General features: G+C 39.6%; 1 protein-coding gene and 2 long non-coding RNA genes across 4 annotated transcripts in view; all 3 read right to left on the minus strand.

The window, feature by feature from the left end:
• MOSMO (modulator of smoothened) overlaps positions 1-22,757 on the minus strand; it is a 79,539-nt gene that overhangs the window by 22,776 nt on the left and 34,006 nt on the right. The window lies entirely within an intron of this gene.
• On the minus strand, positions 10,941-11,995 carry LOC112581878. Its single transcript, XR_003106558.3, has 2 exons — positions 11,833-11,995; positions 10,941-11,142 (listed from the first exon to the last, which is right to left on the minus strand). It is a non-coding gene; the product is annotated as an uncharacterized LOC112581878 (long non-coding RNA).
• Positions 15,931-21,625, minus strand: LOC123331601. Its single transcript, XR_006548332.2, has 2 exons — positions 21,567-21,625; positions 15,931-17,108 (listed from the first exon to the last, which is right to left on the minus strand). It is a non-coding gene; the product is annotated as an uncharacterized LOC123331601 (long non-coding RNA).

Here is a 22,757-nt window from a genome sequence, read left to right on the forward strand (position 1 = left end):
ACCAGGGACCAAATTGGTACCTCCTACATTGGAACTGCAGTCCTAACCAGTAGACCCTCAGGAAGTCCAGAATTGGCTGTTTAAAAAGGCCCCCAAGTATAATGCCCAAGTGCTGCCTAGTGTTCCTAACACAGGAAGGCTGTGGTGTGACTTTCAGAGAAAAAACATGTGTCAGATACACTCTGTTCAGACGTGAGTTATAGTGCTGTTGGCACTATACTATTATATATTATTAGTAGTGTATAATATTTATATATTAATATATCATTGATTTATTGAATCCTTAAGGGGTCTTTTGGAGAAGGCGATGGCACCCCACTCCAGTACTCTTGCCTGGAAAATTCCATGGACTGGAGGAGTCAGGTAGGCTGCAGTCCATGGGGTCTCGAACAGTTGGACACGACTGAGCGACTTCACTTTCACTTTTCACTTTCATGCATTGGAGAAGGAAATGGCAACCCACTCCAGTGTTCTTGCCTGGAGAATCCCAGGGACGGGGGAGCCTGGTGGGCTGCCGTCTACGGGGTCACACCGAAATGGACATGACTAAAGAGACTTAGCAGCAGTAGCAGCAGCAAGGCGTCTTTAAACAGAAACATGAAACTAGGTAATGAATTGACTGGTTGATGAAATGTGACCATAGACTCACAGTAACCTAACCCTTAGGGACAATAATCCACTATTTACTAGTCCAGCATTTGCAGTGACTTTATAGAACATAACTACCAAATGAGAATCAAATCAAAGTTAAAAAAAAAAGGCACAGGAGTTATGTTAACCAGAGTCCATTAAAAATAGAGAAATAAAGTCCTCAACAGGGGTCATGTCCTTTTAGTTCTCCTGTGCACTCAAATTCCACATCCCTGACCTTCCTACTTTTCACATGGTGATAATAGAGCTATCTGGACTTTTCTAAACTTAAGTTTTTCTTCACAAGGCCCCAAATAAAAGAATTAAAGAAATCAGAACAAATTACTACTGACAACCTAGGTTCATTCAAAAAGACTGAAGATTTTACTATGAAAATGACATCTTGGTCAGCTTGAACCTGAACCAATATATTAGCCACTAGACATATTTGGTTATTAAGAACTTGAAATACGTCTATCATAACATTTTTAAAACACTAACCAAAAATCTTTTTAAATTTAAGAAATGCAGAGGGCAGACAAATTTTTATTTTCAGGATCCAATAACTATTCATTTTTGTTGTTGCTCAGTCACTAAGTCACATCTGACTCTTTGCAACTCAGTGGACTATAGCACGCCACGCCCCTGTCCTCCACTATCTTCTGGAGTTTGCTCAAATTCATGTCCATCTGCCGCCCCCTTTTCCTTTTGCCTTCAATCTTTCCCAGCATCAGAGTCTTTCCCAGTGAGTCAGCTTGTTGCATCAGGTGGCCAAAGTATTGGAGCTTCAGCTTCAGCATCAGTCCTTCCAATGAATATTAAGGACTGATTTCCTTTAGGATGGACTGGTTGGATCTCCTTGCTATCCAAAGGAGTCCCAAGAGTCTTCTCCAGCATCACAGTTCAAAGCATCAATTCTTCGGCACTCAGCCTTCTTTACGGTCTAACTCTCACAACCATACATGACTACTGGAAAAATCATAGCTTTGACCATATGGACCTTTGTCGGCAAAGTGATGTCTCTGCTTTTTAATATGTTATCTAGGTTTGTCACAGTTTTCCTTGTAAGGAGCAAGCATCTTTTAATTTCATGGCTGCAGTCACTGTCTGCAGTGATTTTGGAGCCCAAGAAAAGAAAATCTGTCACTGTTTCCACCTTTTCCCCTTATAATTGCCATGAAATGATGGGACCAGATGCCATGATCTTAGTTTTATTTTAATCTTTTTAAATTATGAAAGTATGATAACACATTTATAGGAGACTTGGAAGATACAGAACAAGGTTACATATAGTTTCACTACATATTACAATTATTTTTAAGTAGATAAATTAAGATTTTTAGTTGGAATTTCAATAACAAACTCTGAAAAATTAATAGAAGCAATATACAGAAAAGTAGACGGATACAGTTGATGTGAAAAGCACTGTGAACCAATTCAACATAATTAACATTTATACAATCTTTGCACAACAGCAGGATACACATTCTACTCAAGTACCCACAGACTGTAAACTAGGAGACACTGGATCATATCCAGGGACATAAAACAAGGTGCAAAAATTTCATGGTCTAAAGGTACTGACTGGGAAAGGAGTATGTCAAGGCTGTATATTGTCACCCTACTGATTTAACCTATATGAAGAGTACATCATGTGAAATGCCAGGCTGGATGAAGCACAAGCTGGAATCAAGATTGCTGGAAGAAATATCAATAACCTCAAATATGCAGATGACACCATCCTTATGGCAGAAAGCAAAGAGGAACTAAAGAGCCTCTTGATGAAGGTGAAAGAGGAGAGTGAAAAAGTCGGCTTAAAACTCAACATTCAAAAAACTAAGATCATGGCATCTGGTCCCACCACTTCATGGCAAATAGATGAGGAAACAATGGAAACAGTGACAGACTTTATTTTCTTGGGCTCCAAAATCACAGCAGATGGTGACTGCAGCCATGAAAGTAAGAGATGCTTGCTCCATGGAAGAAAAGCTATGACAAACCTAGAGAACATATTAAAAAGCAGACACTACTTGGCCGACAAAGGTCCGTATAGTCAAAGCTATGGTTTTTCCAGTGGTCAGGTATGGATGTGAGAGTTGGACCATAAAGAAAGCTGAGTGCTGAAGAATTGATGCTTTTGAACTGTGCTGTTGGAGAAGACTCTTAAGAGTCCCTTGGACTGCAAGGAGAACCAACCAGTCCATCCTAAAGGAAATTAGTCCTGAATATTCATTGGAAAGACTGATGTTGAAGCTGAAGCTCCGAAGTATTGGAGTTCTCCAATCAGTTCCACCTGATGCAAAGAACTGACTCATTGGCAAAGACTCTGATGCTGGGAAAGATCGAAGGCAGGAGGAGAAGGGGATGACAGAGGGTAAGATGGCTGATGATATCACCGACTCAATGGACATGAGTTTGAACAAGCTCTGGGAGTTGGTAATGGACAGGGAAGCCTGGTGTGCTGCAGTCCATGGGGTCGCAAAGAGTCAGACATGACTGAGCAACTGAACTGAACTGAGAAAGATACTGAAATCATACAGAGTCAGTTCTCTTATCATCGCGGAATTATGTTAGAAATCAATATCAAAAGATATTTGAAAATAACACACATGTTTTCAAGTCAATGTGATATTTACCAAGAGAGATCTTGGACTTAGCTACTGAAAGCCTTAAGTTAGACTGAAAAAAACAGAGGGTAATTGCAGAGAAGAAAGCATTTAAATGAGAAATTACTATCAAAATGAGAAATTCATATTAAAGATAATTTAAACAATATCCCATGCATTTGGAAATTAAATATCCAATTTAAGTAATGGGTGTATCTAAGAAGTCATAATAAGGAAAATTAGAAAATATCTGTAAAAGAATAAAAATGAAGAGAATTTACCAGAATTTGCTGCATGTAGCTGAAGCTGCTCAACACAATTAAATATAATATGGAATCTTAAATATGGTATGAAAACAAATAATGGACATGAGCGTAAAATTCTGTGAAATTTGAACAAAACCTGTACTTTAGTTAGTAATACTATATCACCTGTTAACTACTTTTTCTTTTTTTATAACATAGTATTTCTCTATTTTCTCAGAATTGCATTAGAAGTTTCAAGACTCAATTTTTTTTAATCATTAAGATTATAAATTTTCTAGATTTTTAGCAGTAATACTAGATGTTAAAATACATGGAACTATATAAAAATTTTGAGTGAACATATATTAGAAATCTAGCATTCTATTCACACTAAGTCAAAAAAGTGGAATCAAAATGTCATAAAATTTGTTAGCTAGGCAAAATTTCATAAATGTTCTAAAATATATATTATACATATTATATATACACATACACAAGCTTTTCTACTAGGCTTGAGAAAGAACAATAACAAAAATAAAGATATGGAGAGATTTGAAAACATAAATAAAATGAGAACACTGAATGTAAAATAGGAAAAGTGAAACAAATTAGATAAAAATAAAAGATCATCATATAGTCTAGTTGTTTTTAAACATGGCTGCTCATTAGAAACATACCTGGAGGCATCTGTATTTTTCAAAAAAATTCAAGATAATTCTGTTATGCATGTGGATTTTAAATGGTGATGTTTTTCTATTAAAGGAAGTTTTAGTGATATACAATTCTACTATTTTCTGTTGAAGAATCATGATACAGTGGTTTAACTGAACAATATTTATTACATTATCACAATAGTAAAAGATGTTTATCAGTTGTCACAATCAATAGCCACACAAAAAATAGAAAATAATTACAATTGCCATAATCACAGAACTAACCAATCTGATCACATGGACCACAGCCTTGTCTAACTCAATGAAACTATGAGCCATGCTGTGTAGGGCCACACAAGATGGACAGGTCATAGTGGAGAGTTCTGACAAAATGTGGTCCACTGGAGAAGGGAATGGCAAATCACTTCAGTATTCTTGCCTTGAGAACCCCATGAACAGTATGAAAAGGCAAAAAGATAGGACACTGAAAGATGAACTCCTAAGGTCGGTAGGTGCCCAATATGCTCCTGGAGATCAGTGGAGAAATAACTCCAGAAAGAATGAAGGGATGGAGCCAAAGCAAAAACACCACCCAGCTGTGGATGTGACTGGTGATGGAAGTAAAGTCCTATGCTGTAAAGAGCAATATTGCAAAGGAACCTGGAATGTCAGGTCCATGAATCAAGGCAAATTGAAGTGGTCAAACAGGAGATGGCAAGAGTGAACACTGACATTTTAGGAATCAGTGAACTAAAATGGACTGGAATGGGTGAATTTAACTCAGATGACCATTATATCTGCTACTGTGGGCAGGAATCCCTTAGAAGAAATGGAGCAGCCATCACAGTCAACAGAAGAGTCTGAAATGCAGTACTTGCATGCAATCTCAAAAACGACAGAATGATCTCTGTTTCCGAGGCAAACCATTCAGAATCACAGTAATCCAAGTCTATGCCTAGACCAGTAACGCTGAAGAAGCTGAAGTTGAACGGTTCTGTGAAGATCTACAAAACCTTTTAGAACACCCAAAAAAGATATGTTTTATTATACGGGACTGGAATTCAAAAGTAGGAAGTCAAGAAACACCTAAAGTAACAGGAAAATTTGGCCTTGGAGTACAGAATGAAGCAGGGCAAAGGCTAACAAGAGTTTGCCAAGAGAACGCACTGGTCAAAACAAACACCCTCTTCCAACAACACAAGAGAAGACTCTACACATGGACATCACCAGATGGTCAATACCAAAATCAGATTGATTATATTCTTTGCAGCCAAAGATGGAGAAGCTCTATACAGTCAGCAAAAACAAGACAGGGAGCTGACTGTGGCTCAGATCATGAGCTCCTTATTGCCAAATTCAGACTTAAATTGAAGAAAGTAAGGAAAACCACTGGAGCATGTATGACCTAAATCAAATCCCTTACAATTATACAGTGGAAGTGACAAATAGATTCAAGGGATTAGATATGATAGACAGAGTGCCTGAAGAACTATGGACGGAGATTCGTGACATTGTACAGGAGGCAGGGATGAAGACCATCTGCAAGAAAAAGAAATGCAAAAAGGCAAAATGGTTGTCTGAGGAGGCCTTACAAATAGCTGTGAAAAAAAGAGAAGCGAAGGCAAAGGAGAAAAGGAAAGATATACCCATTTGAATGCAGATGGGTATATCTGCATGGGTATATATATACCCATTTGAATGCAGATGGGTATATATTCCCAAAGAATAGCAAGGAGAGATAAGAAAGCCCTCTTCAGTGATCAGTGCAAAGAAATAGAGGAAAACAATAGAATGGGAAAGACTAGAGATCTCTTCAAGAAAATTAGAGATACCAAGGGAACATTTCATGCAAAGGTGGGCACAATAAAGGACAGAAATGGTATGGACCTAACAGAAGCAGAAGATATTAAGAGGTTGGCAAGAATACACAGAAGAACTGTACAAAAAAGATCTTCATGACCCAGATAATCATGATGGTGTGTTCACTCACATACAGCCAGACATCCTGGAATGAGAAATCAAGTGGGCCTCAGGAAGCATCACTACAAATAAAACTAGTGGAGGTGATGAAATTCCAGTTGAGCTATTTCAAATCCTGAAAGATGATGCTGTGAAAGTGCTGCACTCATTATGCCAGCAAATTTGGAAAACTCAGCAGTGGCCACAGGACTTTTGGAAAAGATCAGTTTTCATTCCAATTCCAAAGAAAGGCAATGCCAGTTTCATCCACCTCATTAGAACTGATTCAAATGTATTCTTTTTAATGGCTGAATAATACTCCATTGTGTATATGTACCACAGCTTTCTTATCCATTCATCTGCTGATGGACATCTAGGTTGCTTCCATGTCCTGGCTATTATTATAAACAGTGCTGCAATGAACACTGGGGTACTCGTGTCTCTTTCCCTTCTGGTTTCCTCAGTGTGTATGCCCAGCAGTGGGATTGCTGGATCATAAGGCAGGTCTATTTCCAGTTTTTTAAGGAATCTCCACACTGTTCTCCATAGTGGCTGTACTAGTTTGCATTCCCACCAACAGTGTAAGAGGGTTCCCTTTTCTCCACACCCTCTCCAGCATTTATTACTTGTAGACTTTTGGATCGCAGCCATTCTGACTGGTGTGAAATGGTACCTCATAGTGGTTTTGATTTGCATTTCTCTGATAATGAGTGATGTTGAGCATTATACAGAGTGAAGTAAGCCAGAAAGAAAAACACCAATACAGTATACTAACGCATATATATGGAATTTAGAAAGATGGTAACAATAACCCTGTGTACGAGACAGCAAAAGAGACACTGATGTATAGAACAGTCTTATGGACTCTGTGGGAGAGGGAGAGGGTGGGAAGATTTGGGAGAATGGCGTTGAAACATGTAAAATATCATGTATGAAATGAGTTGCCAGTCCAGGTTCGATGCACGATACTGGATGCTTGGGGCTGGTGCACTGGGACGACCCAGAGGGATGGAATGGGAAGGGAGGAGGGAGGAGGGTTCAGGATGGGGAACACATGTATACCTGTGGCAGATTATGTAAAGTTTAAAAATAAAATAAAATTTAAAATCTTCAAAAAAAAAAAAAAAAAAGAAAAAAAAAAAAAAAAAGAAAGGCAATGCCAAAGAATGCTCAATCTACTGCACAATTGCACTCATCTCACACACTAGTAAAGTAATGTTTAAAATTCTCCAAGCCAGGCTTCAGCAATACATGAACCATGAACTTCCAGATGTTCAAGGTTTTAGAAAAGGCAGAGGAACCAGAGATCAAATTGCCAACATCCGCTGGATCATGGAAAAAGCAAGAGAGCTCCAGAAAAATGTCTATTTCTGCTTTAATCACTATGCCAAAGCCTTTGACTGTGTGGATCACAACAAACTGTAGAAAATTCAAGAGATGGGAATACCAGACCAGCTGACCTGCCTCTTGAGATATCTGTATGCAGGTCAGGAAGCAACAATTAGAACTAGACATGGAACAACAGACTGGTTCCAAATAGGAAAAGGAATATGTCAAAGCTGTATACTGTCACCCTGCTTATTTAACTTATATGCAGAGTACATCAAGGGAAACGCTGGGCTGGATTAAGCACAAGTTGGAATCAAGACTGCTGGGAGAAATACCAAATAACCTCAGACATGTAGATGACACCACCCTTATGGCATAAAGCGAAGACCAACTAAAGAGCCTCTTGATGAACGTTAAAGAGGAGAGTGAAAAAGTCAGCTTAAAACTCAACATTCAGAAAACTGAGATCATGGCATCTGGTCCCATCACTTTATGGCAAATAGATGGGGAAACAATGGAAACAGTGACAGACTTCATTTTTTTGGGCTCTAAAATCACTGCAGATGGTGATTGCAGCCATGAATTTAAAAGATGCTTGCTACTTGGAAAAAAGTTATGACCAACCTAGACAGCATGTTGAAAAGTAGAGACATTGCTTTGCCAACAAAGGTCCATATAGTCAAAGCTATCCTTTTTCCAGTAGTCAGGCATGGATGTGAGAGTTGGACTATAAAGAAATCTGAGCGCCGAAGAATTGATGCTGTTGAACTGTGGTGTTGCAGAAGACTCTTGAGAGTCCTTTGGACTGCAAGGAGATCCAACTAGTCCATCCTAAAGGAAATCAGTTCTGACTATTCACTGGAAGGACTGATGCTGAAGCTGAAGCTCCAGTACTTTGGCCACCTGATGCAAAGAACTGACTCATTGGAAAAGACCCTGATGCTGGGAAAGACTGAAGGTGGGAGGAGAAGAGGACGACAGAGGATGAGATGGTTGGATAGTATCACCGACTCAGTGGAGATGAGTCTGAGTAAACTCAGGGAGTTGGTGATGGACAGGGAGGCCTGGGGTGCTGCAGTCCATGGGGTCGCAAAGAGTTGGACATGACTGACCAACTGAATGGAACTGAATTACAATTGCAAGCTATAATGGAAACATGATTAACCTAAGAATAATAGCTTTTTCACTCTTCTCTTTCACCCTCGTCAAGAGGCTCTTTAGTTCCTCTTTACTTTCTGCCATTGAAGTGATACCATCTGTATATGGGAGTTGTTGATAATTTCTCCCAGCAATCTTGATTCCAGCTTGTAATTCATTCAGTTTGGCATTTTGCATAATGTACTCTGCATGTAGGGCTTCCCAGGCGGTGCTAGTTTAAAGAACCTGCCTGCCAATGCAGGAGACATAAGAGATGCAGGTTCGATCCCTGGGTCCAGAAGATCCCCGGAGGAGGGCATGGCAACTCACTCCAGTATTCTTGCCCGGAGAACTCCATGGTCAGAGGAGCCTGGCGGGCTACAGTCCACAGGATCACAAAGAGTTGGACATGACTGAAGTGACTTAGCATACACACCCTCTGCATATAAGTGAACAGGGTGACAATATACAGCCTTCTCATACTCTTTTCCCAATTTTGAACCAGTCCATTCTAACTGCTGCTTCTTGACCCACATATAGGTTTCTCAAGAGACAGGTAAGGTGGTCTGGTATTTCCATCTAAGAATTTTCCACAGTTTGTAGTGATCCATACAGTCAAAGCTTTTAGTGTAGTCAGTGAAGCAGATTTTTTTTCTGGAATTCCTTTGCTTTGTCCATAATCCAATGAATGCTGGCAACTGGATCTCTAGTTCTTCAGCCTTTTTGAAACACAGCTTGTAGGTATCTGAAGTTCTTGGTTCACATGCTACTGAAACCTACCTACCTTGAAGGATTTTGAGTATAACCTAGTTAGCATGTGAAATGAGTATAACTGTATGGTAGTTTGACCATTCTTTGGCACTGCCCTTCTTTGGGACTGGAATGAAAACTGACCTCCAATCCTGGCCACTGATGAGTTCCAAATTTGCTGACGTGTTGAGTGCAGCACCTCAGCAGCATTATCTTTTAGAGTTTAAGTAGCTCAGCTGGAATCCCATCACCTCCATCAGCTTTGTTCATAGTGATGCTTCCTAAGGCCCACTTGACTTCACGTGACAGGATGTCCAGCTCTAAGTGAGTAAGCACACCATCTTGGCCATCCGAGTCATTAAGCCCTGTTTTGTATTGTTCTTCTGTGTATTCTTGCCAACTCTTGTTAATCTTTTCTGCTTCTGTTAGGTCTTTACTGTTTCTGTCCTTTATCATGCCCATCCTTTCCTGAAATGCTCCCTTGGTATCTCTCATTTTCAAGAGATCTCTAGTCTTTCCCATTTTATTGTTTTCCTCTGTTTCTTTGCATTGTTCGATTAAGAAAGCCTTCTTATATCTCCTTGCTATTCTGTGGAATTCTGCATTCAGTCGGGTATATCTTTCCCTTTCTCCTTTGCCTTGTGCTTCTCTTTTCTCAGCCATTTGTAAAGCCTCCTCAGACAACCACTTTGACTTCCTGCATTTCTTTTTCTTTGGGATGGTTTTGGTCACTGCCTCCTGTACAATGTTACAAACCTCTGTTCAGAGATCTTCAGGCACTCTACCAGGTCTAATCCCTTGAATCTATTTGTTACCCTCACAGTATAATCATGAGGGATTTGATTTAGGTCATACCTGAATGGCCTAGTGGTTTTCCCTGCTTTCTTCAAGTTTGAATTTTGCAAAAAGGAGCTCTTGATCTGAGCCACAGTCAGCACCAGGTCTTACTGTTGCTGATTGTATAGCACTTCTCCGTCTTTGGCTGCAAAGAATATAATCAATCTGATTTTGGTATTGACCATCTGGTGATGTCCATGTGTTTGGGTCGACTCTTATGTTGCTGGAAAGGGGTGTCTGCTATGAGCAATGTGTTCTCACTCTTGCCATTTCCTGCTTGACCACGTCCAATTTACCTTGATTCATGTACCTAACAGTCCAGATTCCAATGCAATACTGTTCTTTACAGCACTGGACTTTAGTTTCACCACCAGATACATCCACAACTGAGCATCATTCCTGCTTTGGCCCAGCTGTTTCATTCTTACTGGAGCTCTTAGAAATTGCCCTCCACTCTTCCCCAGTAGCACACTGGACACTTTCCAACCTGGGGCAGGGTGGCGGAGGGGGAGGTGGTGCACATCTTCCAGTGTCATATCTTATTGCCTCTTTTACTATTCACAGGGTTCTCGTGGCAAGAATACTCGAGTGGGTTGCCATTTCCTTCTCCAGTGGACCACATTTTTTGTCAGAACTCTTCACTATGACCTGTATGTCTTGGGTGGCCCCGCAGGGCAAGTCTCATAGCTTCACTGAGCTACGCAAGGCCCTTCACCATGACAAGGCTGTGAGCCATGTCTTTTTTGTCAGTTACTAAATATTATACTACCCACCAATGACCACAGCCAACATTAGAGAATTCAATACAATTTATTTATAACATCTTATGGGAAAACACAAATGAACAATGAACTTTTTGGCCAACCCAATACAAATATCATGGGAGATCTAGTCCAAATATTGTTCTTCTGGAAATCCTCTGGTGGTCCAGTGGTTACGACTCGGAGGTTTCACGGCTGTGGCCTGGGTTTAATCTCTGACCAGGGATCTAAGATCCTGCAAGCCACAAGGGGAGGTAAAAAATACCAGAACAAAACAAATACTATTCTTCTTATGATTTTCCCACTCTGATAAAGTGTCATGAGAAAATATGTGGCATTTTTCTCAAATACCCAAACTTCACTCTCTGAATTAACTACAGATGATAGACAGAATCTTGACTGTGTGATAAGAGATTACAGCAAACACCAGATTCTTTCTTTTCACTTAGTTATATTATTGCTATTAAACATATGTTCATCAGATGATGCAGAATAACTTGTTAAGCTGTTTGAAAGCTATCCTTATTTAACATGAGGGCCAGTGAAGGGCAGCACAGGATACTGGCTAATAGCATAGTAAGCCACAGTAAGTCTGTTTGGGGCACTGTCACTAGCTCCGCAGCTTCGGGCAAGTAACTTACCCTCTCTATTTCACTTTCTTCATCTGTAAAATGGAGATGCTAAAGAGTACCTATCTTACAGGCTACTGCAGATTAAATGAGTTTAATATTATAAAAAGCTTAGAACAATGTGTGATACACAGAAGTGCTTAATAAATTAGTTATTAACACTAAGAAGATGTTTCATACAAACAAGACACTTCTGGCTACCTAACTTGGGGAATAGGTAACTAAACCCTTTCAAGGGGTTACATTCTATACAACTATTTTTAGAGAATTGATATTTCAGAATTTCTCAAACCTACCTCAACTGAATATATATTTGAGGCAATCGAGGCATCTTAGGCTATCTCCTCATTTGTAAATAGAGATCTTCTATTATCTACATGGGCTTCCCAGGTGGCTCAGTGGTAAAGCATCTGCCTGCCAATGCAAGAGACTCAGGTTCAATGCCTGGGTGAGGAAGATCCTTTGAGGGAGGAACTGACAACCCACTCAGTATTCTTGCCTGGAGAATCCCATGGGCAGAGAAGCCTGGTGGGCTACAGTCTATGGGGTTGCAAAGAGTCAGATATGAACGATTAAGCGATTGAGCAGGCACGCATGCACACATTATAATACAGGGTTGCTAGAAGTACTTAGGAAGTTAAATACAGTATAAACAGCATAATGCCTGCGTGTTCCTCCCACTTAGTTTCAACTGATTCCTATGTATCCAAATCTAGAGAAAGCTGAGCAGACTGGTTTCCTTTGCCCTGGGCCAGGGCCCTACATTCACTTGGTAACTTCTGGTGCTCAGGTGAAAATAAAGACCCTCCATGTGTAAAATGCCGGCAAGCACCATATGAATTGTGATCAAAGTCCATAAAAACTTGAGTATGGAGGAAATCAATGTAATTATGAGTGAAAATTATACAGGAACTATCTTTTGAGTTGAAGGATAAATTTTAAATACTTATAAAATACCCTGTATATGCAGTTTATTATTCCATGAAGTGAGATAGGTTAAAAGCACTAAAGAAAGGTGTAAGTAAATCTCCAGATGACAGAGTCCTGATGAATTATCAAGAGAAGAAACCTGTTTTTAGGATTATTTCTTACTTTGAAAACTGTCAGGTCCACCAGTCAGAAGCCTAATGCTGCTTGTGCATGCATGTTTAGTCGCTCAGTGGTGTCCAACTCTTTGTGATCCTTTAGACTGTATCCGGCCAGCCTCCTCTGTCCATGGAATTTTTCAGCCAAGGATACTGGAGTGGGTTGCCATTCCCTCCTTCAGGGTATCTTCCTGACCAGGGACTGAACCCATATCTCCTGTGTCTCCTGCACTGAGTGTGTCTTTACGCACTGAGGCCTAATGCTCCTCAGAGGGGCTTAAATTCCTCCTTGGTGAGTCTGTTGCATCTCCCAGAGCAGCTGTTTTGGACCTTTCCATTCTTCTCAAATTCTCTTATGCCTGGCCAGAGTAGATAAAGTTTCTTCTCACTTAAAGGTAAAAAAAAACCGAGGTCATGTAAATGAAGCAACCACATTTGCCCTCATTTTCACCTGAAAACATCTTTGAAGCTCAGTGTATAATCTCAGAATTTCTCTATACTTCCTCTTCCTGTGTGTTTTTGTTATTGTTGCTGTTGTTTTAAGACCTTAACCGTAATTTTCATAGTGATCTTTTAATCGATGTATAGTTGATGTAACTTCCTATTTCTTTGAAAGGAGATGAACTCCTCCCTCCCAAAGCTTTCCTGTTGTTCAGTCACTCTGTCCTGTCTAACTCTGCAACCCCATGGACTGCAGCACGCCAGGCTTCCCTGTCCATCACCATCTCCCAGAACTTGCTCAAACTCATGCCCATTGAGTCAGGGATGCCATCCAACCATCCTGTCCTCTGTTGTCTCCTTCTCCTGCTGGCCTCAATCTTTCCCAGCATCAGGGTCTTTTCTAATAGTCAGATCTTTGCATCAGGTGGCTGAAATATTAAGGCTTCAGCATCAGTCCTTCCAATGAATACTCAGGGTTGATTTCCTTTAGGATTGACTGGTTTGATCTCCTTGCAGTCCAAGGGCCTCTCAAGAGTCTTCTCCAACACCACAGTTCAAAATCATCAATTTTTTCGGCATTCAGCCTTCTTAATTGTCCAACTCTCACATCCATACATGACTAATGGAAAAACCATAGCTTTGACCAGACAGACCTTTGTTGGCAAAAGAATGTCTCTGCTTTTTAATACCCTGCCTAGGTTTGTCATAGGAGAAGGCAATAGCAGCCCACTCCAGTATTCTTGCCTGGAAAATCCCATGGACGGAGGAGCCTGGTGGGCTACCGTCCATGGGGTCGCTAGGAGTTGGACACTACTGAGCAAATTCACTTTCATTTTTCACTTTTGTGCACTGAAGAAGGAAATGGCAGCTCACTCCAGTATTCTTGCTGGAGAATCCCAGGGATGGGGGAGCCTGGTGGGCTGCCATCTATGGGGTCGCACAGAGTCGGACACAACTGAAGCGACTTAGCAGCAGCAGCAGCAGCAGCAGGTTTGTCATAGCTTTACTTCCAAGGAGCAAGCATCTTTTAATTTTGGGGCTGCAGTAACCATCTGCAGTAATTTTGGAGCCCAAGAAGATCAAGTCTGTCACTGTTTCCATTGTTTTCCCATCTATTTGCCACGAAGTGATGGGACCAGATACCATGATCTTAGTTTTCTGAATGTTGAGTTCTAAGCCAGCTTTTTTACTCTCCTCTTTGACCTTCATCAAGAGGCTCTTTAGTTCCTCTGCTTTCTGTGATAAGGGTGGTGTCACCTGTATATCTGAGGTTATTGGTATTTCTCCTGGCAATCTTGATTCCAGCTTGTGCTTCATCCAGCCTGACATTTTGCATGATGTACTCCGCATATAAATTAAATAAGCAGGGTGACAATATACAGCCATGACGTACTCCTTTCCCCATTTTGAGCCAGTCCATTGTTCCATGTCTATTTCAAACTGTTGCTTCTTGACATGCATATAGGTTTCTCAGGAGGCAGGTAAAGTGGTCTGGTATTCCCATCTCTTTAAGCTTAACCTTAACCTAATTTCCTTCCCACCCTTTCTTTTGACTTCAGTTGCCTCCTGGACCAGAGTGTCTTAGTATTTAACCATATCAGCATCTCTTTAATGGTGCATGTATGCATCTTGAGGGGTGTAGAGGGGTTTGCTGTCATTGTTCTTTAGTTGCTAAGTGATGTCTGACTCTTTGGAGACCCCATGGACTGTAGCCCGCCAGGCTCCTCTGTCCATGGGATTTCCCAGGCAAGAATACTGGCATGGGTCGCCAGATCGTTCTCCAGGGTATCTTCCCGACCCAGGGATCAGACCCATGTCTCCTGCATTGGCAGGTGGAGTCTTTACTGCTGAGCCATCAAGAAAGTACAAGGAGGGGGTACTTGTTTTAAAATGCTGATTATCTGGTTCTCAGACCTACTGAATCAGATTCTCCTTATATGGTGCATTTTAAAGAAAATCCTCACCATCAGCAGATGAATGGATAAGAAAGCTGTGGTACATATACACAATGGAGTACTACTCAGCCATTAAAAAGAACACATTTGAATCAGTTCTAATGAGGTGGATGAAACTGGAGCCTATTATACAGAGTGAAGAAAGCCAGAAAGAAAAACACCAATACAGTATACTAACGCATATATATGGAATTTAGAAAGATGGTAACAATAACCCTGTGTACGAGACAGCAAAAGAGACACTGATGTATAGAACAGTCTTATGGACTCTGTTGGAGAGGGAGAGGGTGGGAAGATTTGGGAGAATGGCATTGAAACATGTGTAATATCATATATGAAACGAGTTGCCAGTCCAGGTTCAATGCACGATACTGGATGCTTGGGGCTGGTGCACTGGGACGACCCAGAAGGATGGTGTGGGGAGGGAGGAGGGAGGAGGGTTCAGGATGGGGAGCACATGTATACCTGTGGCAGATTCGTTTTGATGTTTGGCAAAACTAATACAGTGTTTCAGGTTTAAAAAAAAAAAAATGCAACAACAACAACAAAAAATAAATAAATAAATGCAATCCCCCCCCCAAAAAAAATAAATAAAGAAAATCCTCTTTTTTTTTTTTTTTTTTTTTTGCCATGAGGCAAGTGGAATCTTAGTTCCCTGACCAGGGAACAATGGACCAAACCTGTGCCCCCTGCAGTGGAAGTGCAGAGTCTTAACCACTGGACCACCAGGGAAGTCCCAGTAAAATCCTCTTGTCCTTATGCACATTAAAATTTGATAACTGTCTTAGACTATGGATCTTTCTTCTCTCTACAAATGTAATGTTCATGTTTTTATATAAAAAACAAAACAAACTATACTTTTAATTGACTATTTAGATTGCCACACTGTTTCTCTTCCTTTATTTTAAAAATTATTTATTTATTTTTAGTTGCATTCTCTCTAGTTGCAATGAGCCAGAGCTACTCTTTTGTGTGGTACACAGGCTTCTCACTGCGGTGGCTTCTCTTGTTGTGGAGGACAGGCTCTGTCACACAAGTGGACTCCAACAGATGCAGCATATGGGCTTAGTAGTTGTGGCTGCAGGCCCAAGAGTGAGCAGGCTCCAGTAGCTGGAGCGCATGGGCTTAGGTGCGCTGAGTCTTTTGGAATCCTCCCAGACCAGGCATCAAACCCTCATCCCCTGCACTGGCAGGAGGATTCTTATTCACTGTACTACCAGTTCTCTTCCTTTAGCTCTGGGAGGTGGGGAGGAGGGGTGATTTATCTCATTAACTCATTCCTCACACCCTCTGTAACATGACTTTCACTTAATTGTTCTATGTAGGTTGTTCTTTCCAAGATCATTCTTGTCCTCTCAGATTCTAAATCCAAAGATCTTTTCCAGTCCTTGCTTTCTTTAGCTTTTCTGTAGCTTGTGACACTGGCCGCTCCTTCTTCCTGGCTCTGTCTTTGCCATCCTGAAACCCTACTCCTGGTGTTCTCCCGTCTCTGGGGCTGCCTCTTCTGTTTAGTTGCATCTTCCCCCTTAAATGTCATAAATCCCAAAGCCCTTAAGTCTTTACAGAATTTTAGCCTCATCTTCTACCTGCTTGGGTGTCTTACTGTTACTTCAGACACACAATGCATATAAGAGGTAACTTTCTGATTTCCCGGTTTTCTTCATTCATTGAAATATTTACTGCCCATCACTATATATGCTAGGCACTGTCCTAAGTATCAGACATAAAAAGTTGTAAAAGGAGATGAATGCAGACACTCTTAATAATGAAACTGTCACTGCTTCAATCACCATTTTGGAAATCATGAAACTATCCTGTTGCTTGCCTCATTCTGTCCCTTCTAATATATTAAAAATTATTCTTTCTTTGCAATTTTTGTTTGTTCCTTCCATTTACACTACTATCATCTGTATCTAGATCTTCTAATATTGAAATTATTCTAATAACTAGTCCCTCTTCTTCTAGTCCCTCTTTCTATTTCATTTAGTCACCATATATTTACTAAATGCCTTCTGTGGGCAAGGCACTCTTCTGGGTACTGGGATACAGCAGTAAGGCAAAGAACATCCCTTTTTTCATGAAGAATATATCCTGGTGGAGAGAGAAAGGAAAAAAAAAAGAATTGTAGATAGTCACATATGTCACTATAATACTGGAAAATTATATGGGGTTAGGGGTTAAAGAAGAAGAGGAAGCAAATCTTAGATTCTCAGAGTGGTTAGGGAAGGCCTCTGTGAAAGGCTGGTATCCGGCTTAGATCCTATCCCATGACTGATTAATTTTCTCAAGACACCACTTTCATGTTATCTCTCTGCTAATTGTTCTTTTTGCTTTTATTGTAAATGCAATCATTACCTTCTTAATTTTTACAGGCTATCTACTAATTATAAAACAAAGGCCAAAATTCCCACCTAACTTTCCAATTTAATTTTCTAAAATCTACAGATTCTGCTTCAACTCAAAGTTACTGAGTGCTGAATAGGATATGTCTGCCATTGTATTCTTTTCCCTTCAAAAAATACCCAACTGAATGCATATTCCCAACAAGTATTATCATGTCCTTTTTACAAATAAAAAGGAAAGAAACTTGCCTAAGATCATTCAGCTAGTAAGTGACAGGACTGGCCCACAAATAACAATAAAAGCTGCTATTTATTAACACTTATGTGCCAAACTATGTGTTAAGGACTTACTTGTTTGTCTTTTTTATTCCTTATCACTGAGAGAGGCATTATTATGATTAGAAAATTGATATGATTAGGTGTTGATTTAATTATTAGGAAACTGAGGCTTAGAGAAGCATAAGTAATCTTCAGAAATCACTAGTGGTCAGAGTAGGATTAAAACTGAGACATGTCTGATTTAAAAGTCTATTAAACAACTATGCTTAATCAATTCAATGTCATGTGGAAAACTTCAACCCTGGATCAACATAATGATCTCCTTTTCCCACATCTCCACTTACTCGGCTGAACTCTACTAGGAAAAAATATATAACCAGAAGACTGGGATCATTAAAAAAATTTATGTCCCATAGGCCCAGCTAGGCCTTCATTATGACCTAGAAATCTTCCTGCTTTTCTACCCAGCTCACTCTCTCCCACTCTCTACAGTGGCTATCTCAACCTTTTCCACTCTCCTAAAACTTCCAACCTTATCATCCCCTTTTCACTCCTAACAAATGATACCTTCCATTACACTGCAAAGAAAATATAAGCCACTGGAAGTACTCTCCCTCAAATTTTTACCATGATATCTAGAAATTAACTTTATCTGCTTGATTCTTACTTCCTTACCTTTTGTCACAAAGGAAAGTGTACCTTGTCTCCTGAAGTCTATTCCTCTGCTATGCTGTCTACCACTCTGCTTTGTATCATCAGGATCCTTACTCAAACAGGAATTCCTTCTCGGACTTTCCTGGTAGCCCAGTGGTTAAGAATCCGCCTGTGTGCCACAACTACTAAAGCCCGCGGCCCAGAGCCCATTTTCTGCAACAAAAGAAGCCCCCACTCCCCACAACTAGAAAGAAGCCCCCACTCCCCACAACTAGAAAGAAGCCCCCACTCCCCACAACTAGAAAGAAGCCCCCACTCACCACAACTAGAGAAAGCCTGTGTGCAGCAACAAAAACCTAGTGCAGCAAAAAATAAATAAGAATTCCTCCTCTTTGAAGCATTATCAACCCCCCCCTTTCTACTGACTCCTTATTACCATCAAGATAAGCTCAACTCTTCTCTAGCTAAAACTGACCCACCCCAGACCCCACATTCTTTTCTATTTAACTTACCTCCCTCTCCCTTCCACTGGCAAAATTCCATCTCCACTGCTATCTTACTTCACCTATTAGTCATTTCTCAACCCACTATGAATGAGGCTCCTACTCTACCACTTCACTAAAATGTTTCGCCAAGGCTATTAAAAATCTCTTTGAAACTAATTTAACTTTACTTTGCTAACACTGCTGACCATTTCTTTCTTCTTGAAGGCTCTTTCTCCCCAAGATTGAGATCTTCTTCCACAAGATCAAATTTTCTTTTGGTTTTCCTCTTAAGTCTAGCACATGGAAACATGAAACTACACAGGTGATAAAACTGCAGAACTTATTAATACATAAACACAAGTGACTACAAGTAAAAGTAAGGAAATATAGATAAGATCTGTGGAATACATCAATGTCAATAATCTAGTTGTGATATGATACTACAGTTTTGCAAAAATGTAGATACAGAATAGGAATAGACTAGGAATAGAAATGAACTTCCTCAACCTGATAAATATCATACATGTATATTATAAACATAACAGTAGGATATATGTGCATATATCAGTGTTAGCATACTTAACGGAGAAAGACTGAATGTTTCTGCATAAGATCAGGAATAAGACAAGGATATCTATTCTTGCTGCTTCTATTCAGCACTGTTTAGCTAAGGCAACTGGGCAAGAAAAATAAATTTATGGAAACACTATTAGAATAAATGACTGTAAAAAGATTGTAGGATATAATATCAACATATAAAAATTGTGTTCCCATATACTAGTAATGAACAATCTGAAAATTAAGAAGGTAATGATTGCATTTACAATAACAGCAAAAAGAACAAAACACTAAGGAACAAACTTAACAAAAAAAATGGTTAACTTCTGGTTTCTAGGCCAGTATGTAAGGAACTTAGATGTTGTCACCCTTGCCCACAGAACAAGAAAGTGACAAACTCAATGTCAACAACTTTTCATAGATCCTTCAGAGAACTGAGGACACAGGACAACTACAACTACTGAATCCCGTGCGCCTAGAGTTCATGCTCCACAGCAAGAAGACCACCACAATGAGAAGCCTGTGCACTGCAACCAGAGAAAAGCTGGAGCAGCAGTGAAGACCAGCACAGCCAAAAATAAATAAAATAAGAAACTCTGAAACAGAAATGAAGACTGTCTTTGATGGGCTCATCAATACAGTACACACAGCTGAAGAAAGAATCAGCAAGCTGGAAATGTCTATAGAAAGTGTTTGAACTGCAAGGAGAAAAGAGAATGAAAAAGATAGAATATCTAAGAGCTGTGAGACAATGACCAAAGATATAACATAGCATAGTGAGAACACAGAAGGAGAAGAAAGAAAAAAAGGAACAAAAGAAACATCTGAAGTAATGGCCAAGAATTTCCCAAAATTAGTGACAAGTGGCAACCATAGATATAGGAAACTCAGAAAATCAAGCAGGATAAGTATCAAAAAACATACAAGAGACTTCCTTGGTGGTCCAGTGGTTAAGAATCCACTTTCCAATGCAGGGGATGCAGGTTCGATCCCTGGTCAGAGAACTAAGATCCACATGCCATGGGGCAACTAAGCCCCCACACCACAATGGCTGAAGCTTAGGAACTCTACAGCCTGTGCTCTACAACTAGAGAAGTCCCAGCACGACCCAGCACAGACAAAAGGGTAAAAAAAAAGAGAGAGAAGGAAACAGTCTGTGCAAAGTAATAATATTCAGTGAAGTGAACAACAGTGATGTTGCAAGGAGGAACTGGGAATTTAATACTCTATAATAAGGTAGCTGCACTGCCTCTGAAGCGGTATTCAACATACTATTATTTAAAGAGGCCTTGGATTAGCTATAAATATACACTACAAACTTGAGGTCAGCCACTAAAAAAATTTTTTAACTATAACTCTTTTACACTGAACACTACAAAATGTTGCTGAAATTAACAAAGTTTTAAATAGATAGTAAGATATCCCATACCCATGGATTGGAAGATTTATTAGATGATAGTTGCCCAATTGATTTATAGATTCAATGTGATCTTTATCACAATTCCCCGATGGGTTTTTTGTTTTCTGTTGTAACAATCAACAAGATGACCCTAAAGTATATATGGAAATATAAGGGACTTACGAATGGTCACAAACATCTTGAAAAAGAACAAAGTTTGAAGATAGACTTCTTGACTTCAAAATCTTCTATAAAACTATAGTAATCAAGACTGTGTAACAATGGCACAAGGACAGACAGAGATCAATGGAGTAGAATTGAGGGTCCCAAAATAAACATTCACATTTATGGCCAATTGATTTTTAACAACAGTGCCAAGACTATTCAATGAAGAAAGAATACTCTTTTCAACAAGTGGTGATGGGACATATGTGAAAAAATAAATGCAGACTCTTGCTTCACACCATATACAAAAATTAACTCAAAATTGAAAAGAAATCTGAATGTAACAGTTAAATCTCTGAGAAGAAAACTTAGGAAAAGACCTTCATGACAATGGATTCTTAGATATGACATCAAAAGCACAAGCAATAAAACAAACAGTAGATAGAATGGACTTCACAGTTAAAAACATCTGTGCATCAAAGGATTCCATGAAGAAAGTAAAAAGATAACCCACAGGACAGAGGAAAATATTTTCAAGTCATATGTCTAATAATTATCTTTTATAACTCAATAATAAAAAGACAATTCAATATAAAAATGGGCAGAGGATCAGACATTTTTCCAAAGACAGAATAGAAATGGCCAAAAGTATATGAAAAGTGCTTACCATTATTAGTCATCAGGGAAATGGAAATCAAAAGCACAATGAGAAACTACTTCATATCCACTAGGATGGCTATAATCAAAAACACAAGTAACAAGTATTGGTGAAATGTAGAGAAATTAGAATCCTCATACATTGCTGGTAGAAATGTACATTGGTGCAATCACTTTGGAAAACAGCCTGTCAGTTCCACATAAAGTTAAAGATATGATCAAGCAATTTCACTCCTAGGAAAGCAAGAGAATTGAAAACATATGTCCACATAAAAATGTGTATGTTAGTGTTCATAGTAGCATCATTCATAATAGCTACAAAAGGTAGAAACAACCCAAATGCTCATCAATTGATGAATTACTGAACAAAATGAAGTTTATCTATACAATGGAACATTGCTGCTAAGTCACTTCAGTCGTGTGCGACTCTATGCGACCCCATAGATGGCAGCCCACCAGGCTCCCCCATCCCTGGGATTCTCCAGGCAAGAACAATGGAGTGGGTTGCCATTTCCAACAATGGAACATTATTTGGCCATAAAAAGAAGTGAAATACTGATACATGTTATGACATTGGATAAACCTTGAAAACATACTAAGGGAAAGAAGCCAGTCACAAAAGGGTTATATGATTCCATTTACATAAAACCTGCAGAATAGGTTAGGGCTGGAATATTTGAGGGGGTGGTGATAGTTGAAAGGCATAGGGTTTCTTTCTGAGGTGACAAAAATGTTCTAAAGCTGGCTGGTGATGGCTGTACCACACTGAATATACTAAAAACTGTACACTTTAAAGGGACGCACTATGTAGCATATAAAATATCTCAATAAATCTGTTTTTTAAAAAAAGAAAGAGATGGAAAAAATAAGCTCTTCATCATCTAGTCCCTATTTCCCCATCATCCTTTGACACTACTCTTCCCTTCAAACTACAGTAATCAGGCCCACTGAGCTTTCAGGTTCCCCACATACAACTTCAAATCAAACAAACAAACAAAACAAACTTCTGAGACTTTAAACTTGCTTTTCCTTCTACCTGGAACACTCTTACATCCTTCCCTTCTCTGGTCAACTTATTCTTCAGATCAACTTATTTAGATCAACTTATTCTCTGGATGTCACTCTTCCTTGTTGCTAGCCATTTCTAAGATTTCAAGCCTGAGTTAGAGGCATTCCAGTGTGCTCCCACAGTAATATGCAT

This window comes from Bubalus bubalis, chromosome 24 (genome assembly GCF_019923935.1).
Source record: "Bubalus bubalis isolate 160015118507 breed Murrah chromosome 24, NDDB_SH_1, whole genome shotgun sequence".
NCBI lineage: Eukaryota > Metazoa > Chordata > Mammalia > Artiodactyla > Bovidae > Bubalus > Bubalus bubalis.